At 37.2% G+C, this 12,008-nt stretch overlaps 1 long non-coding RNA gene across 1 annotated transcript in view; it reads right to left on the bottom strand.

Moving 5' to 3' along the window:
* Positions 1-4,587: 4,587 nt before the first annotated feature.
* The window catches only part of LOC132439378 (uncharacterized), a 375,900-nt gene continuing 368,479 nt past the window's right edge, over positions 4,588-12,008 (bottom strand). The window contains exon 6 of the long non-coding RNA XR_009522347.1: positions 4,588-4,793. This is a non-coding gene — a long non-coding RNA (uncharacterized lncRNA). The remainder of the gene's footprint in view (positions 4,794-12,008) is intronic.

The raw sequence follows: 12,008 nt of genomic DNA, 5'->3' as shown, positions 1-12,008 counted from the left end.
CCTTGTCTGTAAAGCTTTTTATTTCTCCATTGAATCTGAATGAGTTCCTTGCCAGGTAGACTAATCTTGTTTGTAAGTTCTTCCCTTTCATCACTTTAAGTATACCATGCCACTCCCTTCTGGCTTGTAGAGTTTCTGCTGAGAAATCAGCTGTTAACCTTACGGGAGTTCCCTTGTATGTTATTTGTCATTTTTCCCTTGCTGCTTTCAATAATTTTTCTTTAATTTTTGCCAATTTGATTACTATGTGTCTCAGCGTGTTTCTCCTTGGGTTTATCCTGTATGGCACTCTCTGTGCTTCCTGGACTTTGGTGGCTATTTCCTTTCCCATGTTAGGGAAGTTTTTCACTATAATCTCTTCAAATATTTTCTCAGGTCCTTTCTCTCTCTCTTCTCCTTCTGGGACCCGTATAATGCAAATGATGCTGCGTTTAATGTTGTCCTAGAGGTCTCTTAGGCTGTCTTCATTTCTTTTCATTCTTTTTTCTTTATTCTGTTCTGCAGCAATGAATTCCACCATTCTCTCTTCCAGGTCACTTATCCGTTCTTCTGCCTCAGTTATTCTGCTATTGATTCCTTCTAGTGTAGTTTTCATTTCAGTTATTATATTGTTCATCTCTGTTTGTTTGTTCTTTAATTCTTCTAGGTCTTTGTTAAACATTTCTTGCGTCTTCTCGATCTTTGCCTCCATTCTTTTTCCGAGGTCCTGGATCATCTTCACTATCATTATTTTGAATTGTTTTTCTGGCAGATTGCCTATCTCCACTTCATTTAGTTTTTTATCTGAGGTTTAATCTTGTTCCTTCATCTGGTACATAGCCCTCTGACTTTACTTCTTGTTTTCCTGTGAATGTGGTTTTTGTTCTACAGATTGCAGGATTGTACTTCTTCTTGCTTCTGCTGCCTGCCCTCTGGTGGATGAGGCTATCTAAGAGGCTTGTGCAAGTTTCCTGATGGGAGGGACTGGTGGTAGGTAGATCTTGCTGTTGCTCTGGCGGGCAGAGCTCAGTAAAACTTTAATCTGCTTGACTGGTGATGGGTGGCCTGGGTTGCCTCCTGTTGGTTGTTTGGCCTGAGGTGACCGAACACTGGAGCCTACCCTGGCTCTTTGGTGGGGCTAATGGCAGACTCTACGAGGGCTCATGCCAAGGAGTACTTCCCAGAACTTCTGCTGCCAGTGTCCTCATCCTCACGGTGAGAGAGAGCCACCCCCTGCCTCTGCAGGAGACCCTCCAACACTAGCAGGTAGGTCTGGTTCAGTCTCCTATGGGGTCACTGCTCTTTCTCCTGGGTCCCGATGTGCACACTACTTTGTGTGTGCCCTCCAAGAGTGGAGTCTCTGTTTCCCGCAGTCCTGTCGAAATCCTGCAATCAAATCCCACTAGGCTTCAGAGTCTGATTCTCTAGGAATTCCTCCTCCCATTGCCAGACCCCCAGGTTCAGAAGCTTGACGTGGGGCTCAGAACCTTCATTCCAGTGGGTGGACTTCTGTGGTATAAGTGTTCTCCAGTTTGTGAGTCACCCACCCAGCAGTTATGGGATTTGATTTTATTGTGATTGTGCCTCTCCTACCGTCTCACTGTGGCTTCTCCTTTGTCTTTGGATGTGGGGTATCTTTTTTGGTGAGTTCCAGTGTCTTCCTGTCAGTGACTGTTCCGCAGTTAGTTGTGATTCTGGTGTTCTCGCAAGAGGGAGTGAGAGCACGTCCTTCTACTCCGCCATCTTGAACCAGTCTCCTGAAAAAATTATTTCTTGACCAATTCTATTGACTCTTCACTCTGAGGTTCCCCCACGCTTCCTGGAGGTCCCATGGTACTTTGTAGACATCACACTCTGTGAATCACTTCATGCTTAAATTATTCTCATTTTTTTTGTCACCTAATCTATTAAACTTTTGTGTCTTTTTTGGACAGGAGTGATATTATCGTCATCTCTGTATCCCCAGGGATGGTACAAACTAGCACAAAGGAGTTGCTCAAGAAATGTTTGAACAAGTGAATGAATGATCTCCTCTCACGTACAAGGTACTAACATGGGGGAAAATGTTGTAGAAATAGCCAGTACTTCTTTAGTGCATATATAACTGCATCTTTGGACAAGCATGACACATCAAGGGATATACTTAACACAGCAATTTATTTTTATCTCCTGGAGACTTTTTTTAAAAATAATTAATTAATTAATTTTAACATCTTTATTGGGGTGTAATTGCTTTACAATAGTGTGTTAGTTTCTGCTTTATAACAAAGTGAATCAGCTATACATATACATATATCCCCATATCTCCTCCCTCTTGCATCTCCCTCCCACCCTCCGTATCCCACCGCTCTAGGTGGTCACAAAGCACCGAGCTGATCTCCCTGTGCAATGCAGCTGCTTCCCACTAGCTATCTATTTTACATTTGGTAGTATATATAAGTGCATGGCACTCTCTCACTTCATCCCAGCTTACCCTACCCCCTCCCCATGTCCTCGAGTCCATTCTCTACGTGTGCATCTTTATTCCTATCCTGCCCCTAGGTTCTTCATAAGCATTTTTTTTTTCTTTTTTAGATTCCATATATATGTGTTAGCATACGGTATTTGTTTTTCTCTTGCTGACTTACTTCACTCTGTATGACAGACTCTAGGTCCATCCACCTCACTACAAATAACTCAATTCCATTTCTTTTTATGCCTGAGTAATATTCCATTGTATATATGTGCCACATCTTCTTTATCCATTCATCTGTTGATGGACACTTAGGTTGCTTACATGTCCTGGCTATTGTAAATAGAGCTGCAATGAACATTGTGGCACATGACTCTTTTTGAATTATGGTTTTGTCAGGGTATATGCCCAGTAGTGGGATTGCTGGGTCATATGGTAGTTCTATTTGTAGTTTTTTAAGGACCCTCCATACTGTTCTCCATAGTGGCTCTATCAATTTACATTCCCACCAACAGTGCAAGAGGCTTCCCTTTTCTCCACACCCTCTCCAGCATTTATTGTTTGTAGATTTTTTGATGATGGCTATTCTGACTGGTGTGAGGTGATACCTCATTGCATTTTGATTTTCATTTCTCTAATGATTAGTGATGTTGAGCATTCTTTCTTGTGTTTGTTGGCAATCTGTATATCTTCTTTGGAGAAATGTCTATTTAGATCTTCTGCCCATTTTTGGATTGGGTTGTTTGTTTTTTTTAATATTGAGCTTCTTGTAAATTTTGGAGATTAATCCTTTGTCAGTTGCTTCATTTGCATATATTTTGTCCCACTCTGAGGGTTTTCTTTTCATCTTGGTTATGGCTTTCTTTACCGTGCAAAGGCTTTTAAGTTTCATTAGGTCCCATTTGTTTATTTTTGTTTTTATTTCCATTTCTCTTATCTCCTGGAGACTTTAAAAAAATTCTCTCTGTTGAACTGTATCTTCCTCTGGTTCATTAAGTTATAGTTACTTGAAAAGAAGAGGAGATTCTTCAGTCAGTAAACAAAATGTTCATGGTTGCATTACAGTCATACTTTGAACTTTTTTTTTCTTTCAATATGGAGCCTTCTTCTCAGGCCTGCTGTAGGGGGTCAAAGTGGGGGTTTGAGAAGACCTGGAGCTGTGTGGGCCAGGAGTCTCTTTGTAGGCCTGTGTGTGCAGCTGAAGGGTGTCTCAGTAAAGGTTTTGACATTTGGGAAAAGATGCTAAGGTCTCAAAAATTAATCCCAATCCTGTGCATTTATAAGGTATCTTATATTTTGAGGCTAAGAAATGTTTTTATTCTCTACTAATTTTGATACTGGATAGTGGTTATTGAGGGTAAGCAATCAGTTTGCCATCTTGAGACTGTTTTGTGGAGCTATGTGTTTTATTATTGTTTTTATTATACTTTTTTATTATTATGTGTAGTGGTTTCCCTCACAGCCTTTGGAGTGGCAGGAACTGATAGAGGCAGATGGAGTTCAGGTCCAGCTGGAAAGAGCTGAAGCCTCTGTGGAGTTATCTCTGAGAAGCCAGTAGGCCCAGTGGAGGCCTTTTTACCTTTGCAGCACCCCTTCCTCAGGAAGAACTATAAAACACATAGTCAAATGGGAGATGCTGCTCTGTCATGTTCTAAGGTCAGAACCGCCCTGAGGACCTCAAGCACCTGTCAGGCCTTTCCTGGGCCTTGAATCCACTTCACAGAGACATTAGGAACCTGGCTCTCCTGCCCCAGAGCTTTTGTCTTTGAGCCCAGTGGTGTTTTGTTCATACATCTGCCTTGTGGGGACTTTTTGCCAAGGGAATGTGGGAGTTTTGTACGCTGACTCCTTCTCCATGGAAGAGGCAGGACTAGGTGGGAAGTCTACTTGCTGCACTGTATAGAAAAGATGCCTGTCACAGATGCTGACCTCCAGTCTTTCAGTGCAACCCTGCTTTCATCGTCCCCTCTCTGGGTTAGTGAGGCAGTGACAATCTATAATTCATGCTAGAATAATTCAGTTACAAGTGAAAACCATTTCCTCTAAGTGTCTGGTTGTGGCACCTTTTAAGGAGCTTTTAAATTTGGTAGGTTGAGTAATAGTCACTTACCACAGCAACACAGCACACAACTTGGATGGAAGTCACAATGCTTTGGTTGTATCCTCACCAAGGAAACCCAAGTCTTCCAGACATACCTCTTTGGTCTTCATTACTTTCTCTTGTGGGGGCCAGCATCGCTCAAAAAGTTTCCTCTGGGTCTCTCCCTTTATCCATATTTCATGTGAGATTGACTTCTAGATCCACCAGTAACCAGTGGCAGGATCTTGAACTGTTGCCTGGTTATAGCCGCAGTTTCTTAATCTGTAAAATTTATGATAACAATATACCAATATCATAAGGTTGTTGCAAGGATTAAATGAGATCAAATACTCAATATACTAAACCAGTGCCTGGCATGGTAAATTATAAAGACTACGATTATGACTGTGATTAAGTTTAACTCTGTTCTGTTTCAAAGATATCCACTCGTAATTTAAGTACTACTTAAAACACAATCCCTGTTTTTCAAAAGCAAATACATATGAATAAGGTGCATCATTCATGTACGTATGAGTGTAAAGAATGAAAATATAGAAGCCAACCTGTCAATAGTGGCAATCTCTCTGTTGTAGAGCTACAGGTGTTCTTATTTACCTCATCTTGACTGATTTAAATTTTCTAATTTTTCTAAAGTTAGCTATTAAAATAATTTCAGTAATAAGGTAAATGATATTTTTCTTTATTTTTAATTATTTAATTTTGTAGGTAGAGAGTTTCAGAGAGCAATTTTCCCAATCAAGGGTTCTAAATCTGGTCAGTGTTTTCTGTTACCCTGAGCACTGAAGAGAATTCCACGATGAGACACTAACTATGTCAACAGGTAATAAAAATACAGAGGGAGGGAAAAGACAGTGAACCCATTGTATACTATTGATGATATTCTATTCACTGTTGAAGAGATGTGGCTTTATTCCTAAACAGGAAACACTAGTAAGCAGCTACTAACTTCAGATCTGATCTGACTTCAGAGTTGGAATGAAGCCCTTTCATCTCCCCAGAGCTTCTCTCCCTCCAGATCTTTGAATCCTATAATTCGAGATCCTCTGCAGTTTGCAGGGTTTGATAGATTTATCAGCCTACAAGACAGGGGAAAAATCTTTCTTATTTTCACTATTATCTTTCTTAGCACAGTAACATGTATGTAGGAGGATTTGAATAAAATTTTTGGATAAAAGAAAAAACAAACTACTCTTCTACATATTTGTGCAAATGAGTTCATCAAGTTTCTTCCAGAAAGCAGATTTTGATGGAGGAAGGTTGGAAGGAAATTGAAGTCTACTTTGAGTATATGTGCCCATTATGGAAGGTGAGAATGGGAAGAAACTGCAAAGGAAAGACATGTGACTGAGGATGGAATAGGCTGTGCGGGGAGTGGGGAGGAGTTGTGGGGTGGACATCAAGCTACCTCAAAACTCAAACAAGCCCTGTCTAACTCTGCACGTGGCCAACTGTTTATTGTGGTTGTTTATTGGTGGCAAGCAATAGACTTGATTCTGTTAATTAAAGGGAATAAAGGGAGACTTGCTGGGAATGAAAGAGACTCATAGAAGTGAAGGAAAAACTGAAGAAGAGGGTTCAGCATCAGAGAGGTCAGGGGCCAGTATGATCCCCAAGATGGTGAAAACTAGTTGATAATCTCAACAGAGACATGCCTCTGGGATGAATTTGATCATTTTGTTTTGCCATCTTGGTGTATCTATTCAAGATTCAAAGTCTAGCAAGAGTGTGACTTTGGCCTAGTTTAGATCGTATGCCCATCCACTGCAGGGGGAAGACAGAGAGCTTGGTTAGTGCTTCTCCAGACAGTATGCAAGGGAGAAGGGTATACCCCTTACTCTAGCAAAATTTGAGTTTTATTACTGAAAGGAAAGTAGTTATTCTGTGGCAAAACAACCAGTAATGATGACACCATTTTTTTCTCCTCAGCCACGTGCCTTGTAATAGCTTACACGTTTTCTATTTTGAAAATGGGCATAGCAATACATGTCCCTCTGTAACTCCTGGTTTGGTTTGAGGTCAAGAAAGATAATGAGTTTTGCAGTGAGATGTTATTTAGTAAGCTATAAAGCAGAGATTACAGCCTGCAAAACAAATACGATAAAATAAGAATAATCACTGTTCTCTCCAGAGTTTAGGATCTGAAATAAGGTGAACATTTATCTATCCAATCTGGTAAATAAGAGAACAATCTTTAATGATCCAGTATTTATATTTTACTAGCTTGTCTTCTGCCTAGCAGGTAAACAGATATGATAAATTCAGTCAGAATCTTAATTCATTGCTCAGAATGACTTGCTACTCATCCTGACCTGAGGCTGTGGCTATCATCTCTTTCTCTCTCTCTCTCTATTTTTTTTTCTCTTAAATATGTTAGAGGACATTTATTATTTAATTGTCATCTTACAAGGGAGGAAATACCTATACAGTATTTCAAAAGAGTTGCTAACATTGTAGAAACTATGTTCCTAAGCCTCTTTTCTATCATTGAAGAGGACCGTGAGGATTGAATGTCTACCCTGATATCTTTCAAAGGAGCTCCCTCAGAAGGAGTGATTCAAATGTGGAAGAACTGACATTTTCTAGGTTGCTCTGAGATATGTTTTTTTAAGGAAGAGAATCCTGAATGGAGGGCCTCTGAGAGGTCACAGTTGAACTCAGGGATCAGGAGACAGAGGCTCTGTAATCTTCATAAAATTTATTCTGTTTTTTATAGCAAGGTGTGGTGTTTGGCTCTTTTAAAGAAATAAAAAAAATAATTACTTTTTATTGATTATCTTCTATAACTTGCTTTGTACTCCCAACAATAAGCCTCTGAGATATTTTTTCATGTCAGTACCTTATTTTTTTATATATTAAATAGCATTTCATATTTGGAAATGCCATAATTTGTTTCATGATTCTAGTTTTGATGGACAATTTGTTTCAGAGTTTTTATTATTATAAATAATCATGAGATGATTTTTCATCTATGCACCTCCTTGTGCACATGCATAAATACCTCTAGGGGTAAATGTGTGTAAAACACACATGCACACACACACACGTAGAGTCCTTAATCAATTTCAAATTTTTGTTTATGAATGGATAATCAAAATTTTCAACACTTCCTGAGCTGTTCATCTTTTCTCCACTGAATTGAAGTTCAATTGTATACTAAAATAATAAAAGTAGCTGTACATTTCCACATTCATCTAAACTGTCTAGCCTGTTCAATAGCTCTATTTAACTTTATTCAAATATTTTATTTGCATTATTATAATTTATCATATCATAATTTGAAAGTTATCTTGGCTATTTTTGTACATGTACACTTCTATGAGAAGTGTTGAGAATTTGATTGGAATTGAATTTTCAGATAAATTTGGGAAGAACTGCCATGTTTCTAATACTGTCTTTACATTCAAAAATATTTCCATTAAAAAAAATATTTCCATTTATTCAATCTTCCTTTACATCCTTCATTATATATTATAGTGATTGTAATTCAGTCCACATGTTCATTGTTAATACAGAAATGTAATTAATTTTTGTGTGTTGATTTTGTACCTGTCAATTTGCTGAACTCACTTATTAATTCTATGAAATTTTTTATAGATTCCTTGGGATTTTTCTACATAGGTATTCATTTCATCTGCAAGTAGAGACAATTTTATTTTTCCCCTTCTTATCTGTATGCCTTTTATTTTTTTTTTTTGCCTTGTTGTAGTGGCTAGCACATCCAATATTATGTTGAATAAGAGTGGTGATAGAAGTCCTTGCCATATTCTCAGTCTTACAGAGAAAATATTGTCTCTTACAGTTATTTTTGTTAACTGTAGTTTTTTTTCAGATGCTTTTTATCAAGTTGAGGAGGTCCTCTATTATTTCTCATTTGCTGAAAGTTTTTATTGTGAATGGGTATTGAATTTTGTTAAGATTTATTTTTCTGCATCAATTGATATGATGATATGGTTTTTCTCTTTTAATCTGTTGATTTGATGAAGTACATTGATTGGTTTTGAAAGGTTTAATCAGCTTCATGTACATGAAATAAATCCCACTTGGTCATGGTGCATAACTCCTTTTTCTATATTATTGGATTAAATTTGCTAATATTTTATTTAGAAATTTTGTGTCTATATTCATGAGAAATAGTGGTGTGTGTGTGTTTGTTTCATATTAGCTTCTCGGCGTTAAATAAGTGGAATGGGGAGGGCTTCTCTGAAGAACTGAGTTTGAAGCTAAGACCCCAATAATGAAAAAGGCTGACTTGGAGAAAATTTGAGGAAGATCAATCTAGACAGAGGGAGCAGCAAGGGCAAAGGGTGTGGGGACAGGAATGAATCTGGAGTCTTTGAAGAAAAGAGGGAAGGTCATTGTGATTGGAATACAGTTATGGGGTGGAGGGGGGGATGATACAATATAAAAGTCAAAGAGGCAGGAACAGGACAACTCAAGTTGGGTCTTGCAGGATAGCTAGCTAGCTTACTTGCTTTCTTCCTCTCTTCTTTTTTAATTAAAAATGCAAAATGAAGACCTTAGAGAGTGTAAGAAGATGAATGAAATGATCTGATATACTTTTTTAAAAGCTGCCTCAGGCTTATAAGAATAACTGGATTGGTATAGAGTGAAAGAGAGAAAGCAAGCAGGAAAACAAGTTGGAGGATGCTGTAGTGGTTAGAAAGGGTATGGTAGAGTAAGTGTTGTCATTTTCATTTTAGAGTTGAGTAAGAAGCATAATTAGTTCCAAGATCTTAGTTTCCAAATACCACGCTCTACCAAATGAAATCAGGTCTCCTTGGAGAAATGTTCAAACTTTACAAGTACAAGGTGAACTTGGAATATCTTGTGGTAGATACTAAGAACATACTAAAAATATGATGGAGACATATCAGAAAGATGCCATCTTGAAATGGTTCACATTGGCCAAATATAGTATAATTAGAGCATCAAAACAAATAATGACATTATCACAATACACAACACTGAATAAAATAGGAATACACAAGTCCATTGTAAATATAATAAAATAATAAGTAAACAAATATGGGAAAAGGAAATATCTTTAGTGTAGAATGCCAATCAATAAGCAACATATGCCTGAGAAGCTTAATACCCATTCATTCATTCATCGACAGCAAATTTTTTGTGTGTAACCGGTGGATAACTCCATGTAACAAAGCTCTTACAGAACTAATTTTCTCACTGTTACGAAGTGTTTGCAGGAAAATTGTATAACAATAAATTTCAGCTTTTATTTTCTCTTTCCACTTTTTCTTGATGGTAGTCGGGGGAGGGGGGAGAGATTCATTCTGTAGGAAGTGATTTTTTCCACACAAAAGTTTTCAATCATTAAAGTTTTCTAATAATAAATTGCAATACATCACAGTGATTATCAGCTGATAATTTTCTTAAAAAATAGCATCTATTTGGATCAATCCCTTTATAACCTTGTTTCCCTTTCCAAATGAGTTAATAATCAATATAAAATTGTTTCTAACTGAGCAGACATTAGGATTCCAATACTGAATTTATTGACAAAAATCAATATAATCTAATTTTGCCTGATGTACGTTTGTAATTTTAATGCTTATAAGAAACAACTTGTTATGTCAAGGCAGAAGCTGATGAGGCAAATATTTTGTAATAAGTTTTTATTATTATGGATTATTTTGTATTATAATGTAACTATTTCATTATATCTTGGCATATACATAAAATTAATTTTCTTGGCAATTTCTCAAGAATGACGGTGCTGGTACTGTAAGGGTTTCTAGTGAGTCATTTACTATAATTGTTCTAGTAACTACTTTATAAATGTTTATTTTCAAAGACTTCCCCACTTAACAAGTAATACCATATATGTTCTACCCAGGCAAAGGGAGGTGGTAATAATGATACACTGACAGACAAAACAATTCCTTCTAATTTAAGGTTTCTCTTTCAATGATTATACTAGGTGCATTAGAAATATCATTTATTGGAAGCACATTAGTAAAGCATGTCATTTATAACTGCAGTTGCATTTTAATTGAGTTCTGCAGGATTCCAGAAGTGAAGTAGCTTGCTAAACCATGTCACTTATCGGCTCTATTTCACCACTGACTTTCCCACTTTTTACTAATAAACCTTTCCCATATTTTGCATTTAGGGAAAATTATCTGCAAAATTTCTCCAACTATTTAGAATCTTTATTATATCACTTCGTTATTTTCTACATTGTAGAACCTGTTCTTCTAATGCCATCATATGGGAAAGATATTTTAGAAGGGCTAAATGACAAGGTTACTGTGTTCCTTCTTTTCTCTTCTTTGTTTTCACTGTTCTGTACTGCTAGCAAAATAAAGAAGTTGATAAATCAGACAGTGTGGGCAAAGATTTATTGAAATAACTTATTTATTAATAAGCTAGACCGGGTACCCAGCTGCTTATTACTGTATTAAAATACATTTTCTACCACAAGGGCAAATCTTCATTGTAAATAAGATTGAAGTATTTTTGAGAGTACATGAAAATAGTGCTATAATAACAATTTTCAAATGTGTTAGATTATTTACATAAAGAAATTGTGAGAATTCAGATTTAAGAGACAGAGGTTCAATAGATCTGAGACCTTCATTTTGTGTTTAGGTATTGGACTAAATGGTCTCTTGGCCTCCTTAAACTCAAATGTCCTATGAATATTGGCATTTCTAATTTTGAAATTTATGTTTCTTATTAAATTTTCAAATCATTCTGCTTAAGCTTGGGAACAATTATCTACTTGATGATTGCAATTTGATAAAGTCAATTCAAAATAGCAAACTTTATGGCAAACCTATTATGAGCAAGGAATAATAAAGAAATGTCCTTATGAATCAGGTCAATGATATTATTGCATCAGAATTACTGGACCTGGACAAGATCTTAGGGAGTATGACATATAGAAAACCTTGCTGGTCTTATGGGGCTGACCTGTGTTCTCTCATGAGGTGGTCTCTATAGTTCAGAATTGGACTTTTCTGTCTTTTGAACCAGCAACCAACTCTCTCATATTTGGGATTGAAACAGCAGGCACTACGTCAAACACTAGGAATCTAACTTAAAAAAAAAATTGTCCATTTAAAAGTAAAAGGAAATCAAAAAAGGCTTGTTCACCTGAGGTGGTTACTGTTGAATCTACCAGGTAGTGTCCTGAACCTAGTCTTGACATGGAATGAAAAAAATTCAGATTATGCCACAGTTCTTTATGTATGTGTGTCCTTTAAGTGTGAACAGACTTCAGGGCAAAGATCAGGCTAGTAGTAACTCAGGGGATCAAATAGTGCCCACAAACACAGCACTGTGTATCTGCTCCTAATTTTCAGTGAAATGTAGTTTGAAAGTATGGTGGGGAGGAAGAAAGGAGGTTATTTCTCCCCTTTTCTCCAATCACTCCTGCAGATTACTCACCCCCCAGCACTGGCCTCCTCAGTCAGAGGTCCCCCAGCTTGACTTTCATTTCCTTCCCCCCTTCTT

Source organism: Delphinus delphis, chromosome 16, assembly GCF_949987515.2.
Source record: "Delphinus delphis chromosome 16, mDelDel1.2, whole genome shotgun sequence".
Lineage (NCBI taxonomy): Eukaryota > Metazoa > Chordata > Mammalia > Artiodactyla > Delphinidae > Delphinus > Delphinus delphis.
This window is presented reverse-complemented; position numbering and strand designations above follow the sequence as displayed.